Source organism: Dicentrarchus labrax, unplaced genomic scaffold (genome assembly GCF_905237075.1).
Source record: "Dicentrarchus labrax unplaced genomic scaffold, dlabrax2021, whole genome shotgun sequence".
Taxonomy (NCBI): Eukaryota; Metazoa; Chordata; class Actinopteri; family Moronidae; genus Dicentrarchus; species Dicentrarchus labrax.
This window is the reverse complement of record NW_026136719.1, coordinates 5467147-5480774: the sequence shown is the minus strand read 5'-3', so window position 1 is coordinate 5480774 and position 13628 is coordinate 5467147. Positions and strand designations below refer to the sequence as shown.

At 39.5% G+C, this 13628-nt stretch overlaps 1 long non-coding RNA gene across 1 annotated transcript; it reads right to left on the bottom strand.

The window, feature by feature from the left end:
• Positions 1-247: 247 nt before the first annotated feature.
• LOC127352189 (uncharacterized) lies at positions 248-5616 on the bottom strand. Its single transcript, XR_007881055.1, has 3 exons — positions 5411-5616; positions 379-418; positions 248-281 (listed from the first exon to the last, which is right to left on the bottom strand). It is a non-coding gene; the product is annotated as an uncharacterized LOC127352189 (long non-coding RNA).
• Positions 5617-13628: the final 8012 nt, after the last annotated feature.

Below are 13628 nucleotides of genomic sequence, written 5' to 3'. Positions count from 1 at the left end.
TCTTTTTTGAGAATTCTTTTCATAGTCTTATTATAGAAGGATAAAACTTCAGAAACAGACTGTTAGTTCACCTCCAAGACTGTGTGTGACACAAAGCCTATCAAAGTCAGTAACATTAAAAAATAACTATATAAAAACACTTTTTTTAAGTATTATTTTTTAAGCATAGTCATAGCTTGCCTATTTTGTTGTTATATGTTATATGTTTGTTTGTTATATATAGTCTAACTTACAAACATATAATAAATAAAAGTGGTTGTCACTTACCCTCGAGCTGATCCCTGAAATATGAAAGAAAAGACATTCAGGAATCAATCAAACATGAACTCCCAGCTGTTAAAAGTGAGTGTTGTTATTGACAGTGTGGGATTCACTTACACTTCCTCAGTGTCAGACATGGTGACAGCAGACTTCACACCTGAGGGAAAAGACAAAGAGCCCGATGAGCTGACAGGGTGGAAACAGAGAGACTGTGTGGATATTTAAAGGTTAAGAGTTTGATCCCCACAGAGACATCCGTCCGGCTGCAGGAATACCAAACTCCTCCTGCTTCAGTTTACTCTTTTTTTATTTATTAAACTGGAGATAAAAAGATACAAAATACTGAAAAACCCCTAAAAGAAATGGGTTTGTTAAAGCAACAAAATCTGCCTCTGAGCACCTCTAAAGCTCACTAAGTAACATGTTATATCTCATTAGATTTTTCCATACAAAAACTGAAAACAAAAGGCTATGGTTTTATGGGGAGTTATTTGCTGTCTCTGCTGGTTGCCTGGCAACGCCAAGGTGACCGCAAGGCTCCAGGAACAAATAGTCAATAATCACAGCACACAAGGTGTTAATTAATGAGCTTTAGTGGTGCTGGTGGTCAGATTTTTTAAACTGTTGCCAGAGCCAGGCTGGTTGTGTCTCCATTTCCAGTCTCTGTGTAAAGCTAAGCTAATTGCCCTTTTGGCTGTAACTTCATATTTACTCAGGGCTGCAAACTTTTCCGTTTAGTTAGGAGCGACATTCAGTATCGTTGAAGTCGGTGCATTTTATGAGTAAGCTAGGCCTTATTTTAAAAGCATTTGTAGATTAAAGCTCAATAATGATGGTCAATGATGAATAAATATGGCTTTCCAACCTCCAGATACATTTTCAATGGTTGCAGTTTGGTAACAGGCCTGTGTGTTATGGCCCATGTGTAATTTAGTTCATTGTTGTGACGATAATTTTATTCTACGACAGGATAATGGTTATGAGATTATTACCAGAATAAAGAGCTGTCTGTCCTTATAGTTGGTAGTATTATATTGAAGGCGTTCCTTTACACTGGTGACTCTCTCTTTTATCCATCTGAAGACAGCAGGTATCTTTTCCAACTGGAGTGATGTTGCACACTGTGAGCAGCAGCTAATTATGTCACAGGTTTAAATATCCTCGATCATATGGATCAAATTGTTTAATAATAATATTTCTGCACAAGTTTCAGCTATTTATCTTCAACAGTAATATGCAAGCATACTTAAGATTTCACACACACACAAAGGTATCCAGGGAAGTTATTGGCTATAGATTCTCTGCGTGAGAAAATGGAGCGTGGCGTGAAAAGTGTCAATTGCGTGCCAATGTGTGAGAGTTGGCAGCTCTGTTAACTGTACAGACATGACAGTGGTATTGATCTTCTCTTCTAACTCTCGGGAAGAAAGCAAATGAGCATATTTCTCAAAATGTCAACTATTCCTTTAAAAAGAATAAGTTTACAAGGACGCACTTTGTTAAGAAACATCCAACCAGAGCTTAAAAGTCTGCTGAGTGCACCGCTAAGATCAAACAGAAGATTATTTCAGAGGGAAATATTATACTTTTTACTATTTATCTAACAGCTATACTGCCTAGTCTCTATATCTAAAACATATAATCAGTGTATAAACTATACATTGTTATAGATTGCACTACCCAGCAGCATAGAAAGTTGTTAAAATTAGCTCTCCGTTGACATTAAACCTAAACATTATTTTGCATGCAGTATTTCTTTCATTGCAGTACTTTTACTGAAGGAAAAGCTCTGAGTACTTCTTCCATCACTGGGCTGCGGCCACTTAAGGTCACTGAGCTGCAGCATATTGAATCTGTCGCCACTGAAGCATTTTCACACTTGGCCCAAACACCTTGTCCAGAACTGTTTACTCAGCTGGTTGGGGGGGTGTTATCTTCTTCGCAGATTTGTTTTCACATGAGAATCCAATCCAGTTCATAGGACACCACACATCATCGCCACTTATGTCATAGGAGCCATTTTTAGCTTAAAGAATATATCATGCTTCTTTCTCATCCATTTGGTGCTGTTACTTTTTTTTTTTTAGTAGATATTTGGTGTTACCTGCAGATCAAATCTCAGCTGTTATGACTCATATTGAACACTTACCCAAATACTTAGGTCTAGTAGTTTTAGTCTTGCCCAGTTTTTGAGACATTTGTCAGTTTTTCTGCTTGAAGTTCTCACAGGACTGAAAAATGAATTCAACCTCAACCCTGGATAATCCACCGACATCACTGTTAATAGTTTTCTTTGCTAGAAAGTAGTTGAGAAAAAAATGTGTTCACTTGTAATGTTACCCACGCTGTGTCCAAAATCCCTCCCATGGTCAGTCATTCACTACTCCCTTTAAGTAAGAATTTATTAATCCCAAGGGAAATTGTTGTGCAGCAGCTGCAGTACAAAGTAAGAGAGAGGGCAAATATAAAAGATAAAGTATATAAGTATAAGTATAAATAGTTAATTCAGTAGTACGCAGTAAATTGAGATTTTGGAGCCCAAGCACAACTGCAATTTTTGCATCTATATGATACAATAAATGCATTGTGGGATTAAAAGCAGAAAGTACTTTATATGTTCCATTGTGGGAATTTTTAAAGGGATCACATTCAGGATTCAGACACTCAAATAAAAAAGGTTAAGGGAAATACAAATATAAATAAAATGCATTATAAAGTTAATTGGGATGATTTCGGACACAGCCCAGTTTTTCCAAATGAAATTCCATTCACCTCCATTGTGCTGGAGTGGAGTTAGAAATGCGTGTGTGGGTTTTGGAGCCCAGCCCTTTAATATGGCAGCTAAATTGCACTATTCCTAGTGTCAAAGACCCCGAACAATAGATGTACATTAGCCCACAAACCCCCAGTGTGGGAGGATTTTGTCTTCAAGAAGATAAAAGTCTCAGTCAATGATCAAACTGGGATCACTATAAATTACAATCACTCAAAACAACTAACCCTGTTTCTTCCCTTGTTGTTCCAACTTACCAAAAATTTGATAAAAGTTTAAATATTATATTCCTCCTTTTGCTTGAGATCCCCTACAACTCACTCAAGGACCCATGTTGACCCACGGACACCAATCTGAAAACCACTGCACTATTAAACCTTACGTATACTGTACAGAGCAAATGTATTTCACAGTCCACCAAAACCCACAAGATTTCAGTTGAACTTTGACTGCTTTCCTGGAATAAACAACAGCTTTCACAGTTCATACAATACTATGCCAAACTCCAGTTATATAGTACAACTCTAATCAGCTCAAAATGTCCCTACAGGCCCTGTGAAGCTCAGCTGGCGAGGAACAGCTCTGTTGGAGCAAATGTAGGAGCATTTGTGCTCACTGTATATTCTATATATCATATTTGATATATTTATATATAAATTGTCTTTGGATGACTCCTTCACACTTAGCGGTGGGCACAGCTGCAGAGGACTTGGAGGATTAGTTTTGGATCATATTTCTACCCATCAGCTGAGGAACGGTGTCCAAATAGCTGCTTTAATCCCCCGGCTCGGTCCAGCGGGAGGATCCTCTGCACTCAAACAGCCAATCAGCATCCCCCTCCAACAAATGAGCTCTTTGATCGACTTACAGCTGACAGCGGCCTCACCTCTGTGAGTCCAGCATTCACTCAGTACATGCCGACACTTCAGCGCTCTGTATATTTAGTGGATGGTCACTTCATTTCTTAAGTATGAGAAGACTGAGTGCTGAGAAGTGTTTCTGTCTGAGTCTTTCTAAAACTAAAACTCGGCGCTGAAACAGAGAGACTGATCAAACAGGTGAGACCGCAGAGGACAGTCACCTCCTGAGCCAATCGAGAGCAGATTTAGACTGAGACGAACTTATAGACCCACTACATCCGTCTGGCCCAGACAGAAGAGGGAAACTATAGCTGGATGAAGGGTGTGTATTTTGCTTCTGACAGCAAAAGCATCATCGCTATCTCAAAACCTCATATCTCTAAAATGTCGGCCTGGTTGTCAGGTCGACCAACATGGCTATGTGGGTGTATCAGTTTAAAGTACAACATAGTGACAAGAGGTTACAGGAGGTTTCTGTATGTGTATAGTGAAAATGTAGAAAAGAGATGGAGGTCCTTCTGAAGGAGACGCCAAAAAATGATGATGCTAAATCTGTAAATCTGTGAGCATGCATGTGTCTCGTGCAAATATTCACACATGTTAATGTACAATGGGGGCCAGAATCTCATGTACAAAAATAGACTATGCAGGAACAAAGACAAAATGTGTTTCAGGCTTTGGCGGTCAAAGAATCAGCATTTCTTTGCAACATGAAACTGCAGATCGTGGTAGGGTCTACTTCGCCTGCCTTTGTGAGCCTCTCCAGACTAGCAGCACATCATCCCCAGGGATTACATTCATGTTGGACAATTCAGCAGCAGGTCACATCCACTGCCAAACTTCAGTGCCAATGCAGCAAGTACGCTATTTGTAACCGGACTTAAAACTATTTAAAGATAATGCAAGTGTGTGCAGTTAAAATGGTCAGAAGCTAAAAGAAAGAGATAAAAACATAATGAGTAAAATCCCTTTATAGTTGTAATTTACAGCTTTCCTTAAGTTTTGGAAAGTATGTGCCGAAAACTTGAACTTCACATAAAGTGTCAGCTTTTCTAATTTCACAGAAGTATTTATATGCATTCATCGTTCCCTCCAGACCTCTCAAGTTTTACAAATGATAATCTATGCTCTTAAAAGCTACTTGTAAAAGTATATGTGAAAATATAAGTTACATTTTGATCAACCAGTGAAATCAATCTGGTCTCAGGAAACTGGAGCCCGACTGTTAACCACCCCTAACATAAACTACACATGTTTGACATGCAGCAGAACATGTTTACGTCTGTTCCAAGCGTGCCCTCCTGAAGTTACAGCCCGCAGTGTTGGAGGACAGACAATGATCTGTGTTTTCTCCCAGTTGTCCACCGCCAGAGGCTTTTTTTCTCCTGATGCACAGAAACGCAACAAAAACAAAATCTGCAACCCGCAGGTTTTGCTTTAAAAGGAGCAACAAATAGTCAGAAATTTGTAGTTTAGTACTGAGAAGTGATTTCAAGGCCCTCTGTGGTTGTCTTACCTCAGAGAGGAAGAGAAGCTCCTTCGATCAAGAAGATGAACGTCTGTAAGAATCTGCCGGGTCCGCTCAGAGAATAAGTCCTTGTGTTATAGTGATACTTGAGCTCATCAGGCCCTTATTGGCTGTGGGATGAGAGTGAGGTGTGTGTGTAGTATGTATGTTTATGTGTGGAAAAGGTGGGGAGAGGAGGATGTGTGTGTGGGGGGGCAGTCATGACCCTGGAGAAGGAGATGGATGAAATACTGTGGATGGAAGAGGAGGGCTCAGGTTTTGGAAAGGAGCAGCTGAGAAGCTTCTGTTGCTAAATTTACAGTGATAGAAGGCTGAGAGGGGGGGTTACACATCAGCCTGGCATCCAGACAATGGAGGGAAAGGTGTGTGTGTGTGTGTGTGTGTGTGTGTGTGTGTGTGTGTGTGTGTGTGTGTGTGTGTGTGTGTGTGTGTGTGTGTGTGAGTGTGTGTGTCAGCCACTTCATCAACCAGTCAGTCAATCAGTCAGAGAGTCAGTACAGAGTAACAGAGTGACAGAATAATAATAGAACTGGACTAAAAACAGAATGATCACTACAAAGCAGTCTGTTTTAATGTGAAATAGACAATAACAAATTTAACATATACCGGTTTTTCAGAGAAACCCGTGCTAGCTTGTAGATTGTGGCTTCAATGACAACAAGCCCGATTATATATTGAAAAAAACCTTCAAACCTGGCCTGTCTGCGAGTGGTGTGGACCTTCAGGTTTCCTGGAGTTCATCCTACCTGATGGGTCTCAAATTTAGCAGTACCAGTTGGGTTAGATCAAGAATGTTCATAATTTGAGACTGTGGGCCTCCCCTCAGACAAAGCTTGGAAAAAGCCCCCACCCCACCCCTTTAGTTTACTGGCTTAGTTTCGCTCAATTCCTGGATGCCTATGGGATCATGATTATGTTATTTGATCCCATTGATGCTCAACAATTGAGCCAAGATAGCTTAATACTGCTGTTTGACATAACTTTAGACTAAACCGAATATATAAAAAAGCTATTTATTAGTTTCTGACTGTGGGAAAGTGGGGAAATCAAGGGTGACCCTATTGTGAGGCAACCCATTGGTGTGTTAAGAACCGTTTTGAAGCCTTGAGTTTGCCGTTATGATCCTCATCGCTGTGACAGTTTGTCGGAGCCAGCAGAGGTGACGTACTGCGAGCTGAGCAGCTCTCATTGGCTGCGCAGTTTCCACTCATCTGTAGCAGGAAACAAAGGCAGCTTGCCTGGTCACACACAATCTCATATTACAGCTAAACAGTACACTAAAATATGTTTGTGAAATGATTTTAGGAGAGAAATAGTCAACGCATCAGAATTTTGCTCTAAATGAAATGAACATCATGCTGTATGGAAGAAGACTAGAAACTAGAGACCAACTCGTTAGGAATCTGCGGTCATTTCAACATAAGACTGCATGGTATCGGCATGTTATTGCAGCCAATGGAGCTGCCCCCTGCTGGTGCTGGATTGTGTGCTGAGCGAACCCACGGTAGTTGTAGTAGAGAGACTTGCTACAGTCACTATGTTGAAAATAGCAGGGTATAGTAGGGAAAATAGCATCTTGTATCAACACTAAGACGACATTGTATTGAACTGTGTCTGTTTGATCAGTTAATGAGAAACACGGGATTGTGCTTTAATGAGGTTAATCATTCTTGGTGGCAGGCAGGCAACTGCAGTCATCAAACTGAAGTCATGGCAGTTAACTATTGCATTAAAAATAGGAATACTGAATATAAAATGTGGTTTATCAAACTTATATTTACATTTTTATTGAACTTATATAATTATTTTAGGAATAATGCATGATATATATCAAGTATAAAAGTTAAACCACATTTGAGGAACACTGTACTAGGTGACAGCCCAGTCATATTTGCAAAACTTGGCAGGAATACTGGAACTTTTGTGACACTGGAAGACATCTTTATGGTACACTCAAACATGTAGGTACTGGTGGATTACAGAGCAGGAGCCCAAAGGAGAATAGGCCACACTGGATTAAACCACACTCCATATCATAGGCAAGCACCCTAGTGGGCTATGCACTTATTGGAATAAACCATAAACCGTCAAACATGTATTGATAGACTGCAGCAAATATGATCAAGAAAGGAGGGAATTGTATTATAGAATTATTATATTGTATTGTATTACATTTTTATAACTGTATTGAATAGTATTGTATTATATTGTAAGTACAGAGAGGGACTGATAAAGACCCAACAGACTTGTTAAGAGGGCTAGATCTGTCCTGGACTGCCCTCTTGACTCGATAGAGGAGGTGGGTGAGAAGAGGGTGTTAGCCAAGCTGACGTCAATCATGCACAGCCCCTCTCACCCCCTGCATGAGACTGTGGGGTCCCTGATCAGCTCCTTCAACAACAGACTGCTGCACCCACAGTGCCAGTAGGAGCGCAACCGCAGGTCCTTTATCCCAACAGCTGTAAGACACTTTAACTCAGCGACAGAAGAATGTGGCACTGTTTGTCTCTGTAACATCTGCCGACACTTATCACAGTCATTTAATACCGGTACTGTACAGTTTTACACAATGCACTATTACAATTACAATTACACCATGCCACTACCACCTGCTGTGCCCTGTGCAATGTTCCTTATCAATCACATCTGTATATTAAAAAGCTGTATATGATGTCAAAAAACTCTTATTCTACTTTTTTTCTATTTTCATTATATCTATATCTTTCTCTTGTGTTTGCATTTGTCTTTTCTTAACTGTTGTGTTGTATCTGGAGCTGCTGTAGTGAGTGAATTTCCTAAGTATGGGAATAATAAAGTCTGTCTTATCTTTTTATACAATATTGCATTGGAGAATCTACTTGAAAAGAAATCATGGAAAGTATATAATTTTTTTATTAATTATTTAACAATAAGAGGAATAATAGAGAGACTTTAGTTACTTAGTTATTTTCTTTATTTTTATTTTTTCTTCAACTACTAATCCACTGCTCCACACCCGGTAAGTGGTGGTAATGCCCATTTAAAGCTGTTTTTCCAACTGCTGAAGACAGCAAGAAGACAGTCCAGTCTACTGAAAACTAGTGAACAACACAACTCAACAAGACAACTCTGGTAACATGTAAACCAACACAAACATTTCTGGAAAGAAATTGGTTATCAACAAGAGTCAGCACAAAGCTAAGACACAATGGGAACTGCAGTGTTGTTGACTGCACAGACCAGCACAAAGTCAGTGCACCAGCAGAGTCAGGTCAGGTTACAATGGCCATGCTGTCCATCTGAATGAATATGATTGGCTGTCACCAGGTAGCTGGTAGCCATGTAGTAGTAGCAGTGATGAATAAGTCATTGATGGTGGAACATGAATGGAGCAGCTAGTGATGCAAGCCAGACTTCAGTGCCACTAAGACCAAACCAGAGCTAAAAGAAGAGTGAATATTGCACACACGACCCCTAATGAATGCTAATGTTGCTAATAGTTTGCTAATATGCTATATCCTGTAACAACTTTGGAAGCTGGTGGCAGGGTGGTGGTTGTTTCTCCAACTCATGTTAGAGGCTAAAAGATACTGAACCATTTCTTTGATTAACATTCAAACAAATTATTATTATATTTCATTGCAAATAAACTGTTAATTAAGCGAGAACCTATTTTAGTTAGTAGTACTAGGGAAGGTTTAAAAGCTGAATGCCACGGCTGCACAATTAATTGAATATTACTTGCAATTGTGATTTTGGCATCCAACAATTAAATGAATGTGATCATCTATGATATTTACATTTAAAATAAATGCTTGGTACAAAGAAATCAAGCGCTTCCTAAACTAGCAGCCAGCCACCAGTGGTGGTCAAGATATTATGGTTTCACTTTTGGGGAGCTGTCCTGTCGCTGCACACACACCCTGCAGCTGCAGCCTCGATTTTATTCATGGAAAAAATGCTGTATTTAGATACTGCTAACAAAAAGCAAACGTCGCCTACTGCTGCAGCTTCATATTAAAAGTGTTTAACTGGCAAAACACGAGTTGACTTTGATCTCTAATTGTGAAATAGTTTTGATCTCAATATTGATCAAAATAATCGGGATTATCATTTTGGCCATAACTTTCCGAGTTTGTTGCTAATTTATGGTCATTCTGTAGCTGAGACATCACCTTGTTCACAGACAACTAGCTACCCTGTCAACAGTTTAGGGCAGTGGTTCCCAACCTGGGGGTCACAAGCCTTCTTGATTTTAAGGGGTGCAAGAAGACTTAATAATTTAATTTAGTTTTATTCTCAGAAATGAATGAAATGCTGACATACAGGCCCATTGTATATTTTTATTTTCAAAGTTTAGATTATTTTTCAAGATTTTTTGAAGAACTGAACACATGCTATATTCACAGAGCCTTCGCTCTCTGCTGAACGGCCTCGTCCTGCATTTGAAAAGAACACTGTTAAAACAACTAAAGAGAACAAATGCCAAACATCAGATAGAAGAAAACACTGAATTCGTCGAAAAAATAAAATAAAATAAACATAATATGGACAGAGAATGGTATTAAAAGTTTGTGAAAATATCAGCAAAACTCTGATTCAATATTTACAGGAAATAATCTGCTCAGAATGAATCCAAATTGCTTGTTTTTACCAGTAATATAATAGTTATTGTGTTCACTATTTGGGTTAATAGAACAGTTTGTCAGTCGTTCTGTATATTGATATGAACTGAATTTAATATGAAATGTTCATAAAATATGTAAGCAGGGGTCAGCAGTTTACTCAGTGATTGAAAAGCGCTCCCTTTCACTGAGATTCACTGGTTAAGAGGAGGGGTGTTCAGGAGAGAGACCCCTCCCTAGACACGGTCAAAAAATAATCCAAGGTGCATAAATTCTTCCTTGTTCACTCACTGCTGCACAGTACTAGTGGTCGGAAGCTTTAGTGCAACAACACTGACAGTCACTGATCACCAAACAACATGCAGAGTTTTATTCAAATAAAAGTTACAAAATACACAAAACTATGCTACACAGTTACATATTATTTAAATACTCCTTTCTATTGCATCTAGAAGCTGAGACTTCAAAGCAGAAAGCATTTAGTACCAGGCCCACTTCCTGATTGTGCCTCACAGAGATAAATTCCACTAGAGGAAGTAAAGTTTTATGATGTAAAGTGACACTTGGTTTGCAGAACTGCACTGCATGGGCACACGTGTTAATAGCAGCAGTGACAGAAGCTGTAACTGTAGACAACAACACTACTGAAAAAAAGACAGTTGCAAATCAGGCTTTCTGTTAGGTCTATAAGGGCTATTTACCCAGACTTCATCTGTACTGGAAGCAAAAGTGGAAGTTAGTCATACCTGAGGGAGAAGAAAAGGCTTTTTGTCTGTTTTGGTAGAACCTTAAACGTACAGTATGTCATTTCTACTGCTAGTGGGTCTCTCTCATCAAGACAATAACATAAGACAAGTTTGATAATAATTGGTATAATGTAAATACAAAACTCAACAAAATATATAACATAGACATTTTAATGTGGAAATTTTACATATTATATCTTTAATAGACTTTGAAAGTAGAGCCTTTGAAGGCCTGAACAAGCTGTTAAACTGCAAGGTTAAAAGTGTTAAAAAGTTACAATTTCCCCCAAAGCAAAGGTGTGATTGAAGTTGTGATGGTTAACAACACAAGGACAGGCTCCCTGTCCTTGTTGATGTCAGGTAAAGGCCTCATGTCCTACATACATACTGGATTTATTCCTGCTGGTCTGCTGAGCTTACAAAAATGACCACCTTCCCTCAGGTGGAGGTGTCTGCTGACCGCCTGTAGGGGCTGCACCTCAGCCATCTCAGGTGGCCTGGAAACCCCCATCTGCCCCTGCAACATACACTGAAGGCAACAGTTTTATTTTTGGAGTGGCCACGGGCACTGTGGCTCACTCCCTAAGGCGTCAGTTCACTTCAGGATGAGTCGGCCATGTGGCACCCTGAGCCGGGATTAACAAGCAGAGAGCAGTTTGTCCCGACAGCCGCTCGCCGAAGGTAAACCAGTCAAACTCAGTGTCTGTTGATTGACAAGCTGGGGGTACTGCAGTGCGGTCCTGACCCGTCGACCAGGTGCTAACCTGCAAACGGTGCATAGGATTTGATAGGAGCACGTGCACGATTTGAAATCTTAAACGCATGATGCATATCAGACATTTTATCAGTGAGAGGAAGAGCTTGCAATGTCAGTGTTTACCATGTTTCTCGACACAGTTTCTGCCATAATAGATGTAAGCATGAGTCAGCCATTTACAAAACATGCACAGCAGCACATTGATTATACTTTTATCCTTTTTCTTGGCCTTTGTATCCTTTTCAAATAAATGAAGTGTCTCTGTACCTTCCTTCTTACACCAAACTGTTGTTTGTGTTGCAGCCTGTCCAGCAAAACACAAGCAACACCTATTTCCACATCAGGTAAGTGTTGCTCATATACATAATATAGCAACATGGTAATTAATTAAGAGCTTGCCCTCCAGTTTAATTATGTTCTTCAAAGCTAGATAGATTGAGGTCATGGCACATTTTTATCGCAAAGCTAATCTTATACTTTCCTCTTTTGAGCTGCTCCAGTGGAAGCCTCCCAGATCCAACCCCAGAGCCTTAAAAGGGGGACTTCTCATGTGTCAGCTGGCCTCCTTGTCACTGTGACTGCAGGAGTCACAGTGACAGGGATTCATGTTAACCATTTGCTCAAAACCAGCCAAACATCTAATATTGATTACATTTCAAGCATCATCTCACAGCAGGTTTTCTGCAGCTTCTAACTTAAAATATTCAAAAGAGAAATTGTCAAACAGAAAATATCCTGTTGGGTATAATTCTCCTAAATTCTGAGACCAAACTGGTGCTAACATGACATTCATGAAAATCTAAGATAATCATCGCCCCCGAAACACAAGGCTAAGCTCACAGTCGGAGCAGCTCTGAGAGGATTTGGGTCTCGGATCGATTTACAGCAGACTGGGACTGTTTGTGTGAGTGCAGGACGGCAGGCAGCAGGTGCTGGGTGTCAGAATGTTTGCTCTTATTTCCCTCAGTCTAAAATTAGACCGTGGACCTTTTCTAGTGTCACCCAAAGATACTCCAGTATTCAGACAGAAAGCAAACAATTCAGCTCATGTTGCCACTCGAAACAACCAAGTTGACATATAGTATATAGTAAACATAACCAATGATTCATAAAAAAAATCAGTCAAATTTGAATATTAATTATTGTGATATTGTGTAAGCATTCGAAATTCCCTCTGCGGATTCAGTTTATTCCATTTCCCTTCTAAATACATTTTGTCTCACATAATCCTGGGTGCAGAGGAATGTATGTCACAATTATTATCAGTTAATTATGCTTCTGACCTTTGACATTCTTCTTATTGTTTGCTTGTAATGTCAGTGGCCGAGGAATTTGGACCCATTTTACTGCTGCTCACGTTTTAAGTTTCTACAGTTCCAAACATTAGCTAAATGCTACCACCCCTCCTCCCTGCATGGACCTGGTCACCCTCCTGTATGTGTCAATCACCTTCCTTTGGATTTACTTTTATTTCCTGCAGAGGTCATTTTTAAATCCGACAGTCTCCTTGAGAGACTATTTCTATAAGTAGTTTGTCATCATTTCAAAGTAGCCTCGCCATAAGCAACAGCTTTACATGCCTTTCTATTTCCAAGAGTGACGCTTCTTGTAGCCATGCAGCATCTTCAGGACCCAATTAAGAGTTTTGAAACCTGCTAATGAGCCTGATGTCATGAGAGCTCATAGTTTTCTAAAGCCGGCTGCAGACTTGTCTCAGAGCCATTAGCATGGTTTAAATCAGTGCAGTTGGAAAGCAGCTGAATTCACTATACTGGGAAAGACGATGAGCTCACCTACACAGTAAATGACAAAGGAAACAAAGACACAAGGTTTTTATCAAGTATTAAGGAAACAAACATCATAAAGTATTAAGGAAACAAACATCAGAAATCGGTTTAATTGAAGTTATTTAATTGTATTAAAAGATGTACTACTGTTTATGTACGGCCTATCTTGAGATTTTTATTCAGTATAAACAGAAAAAAGACTCACTATTAGCTTCACTACCTTTTGCAAAATTATACCAAAGTGTCACAGGAAATTGTTTAAACATTTACATTTCCAACCTAAAGCTTAAAATACAGAGAATGATGAAGTGA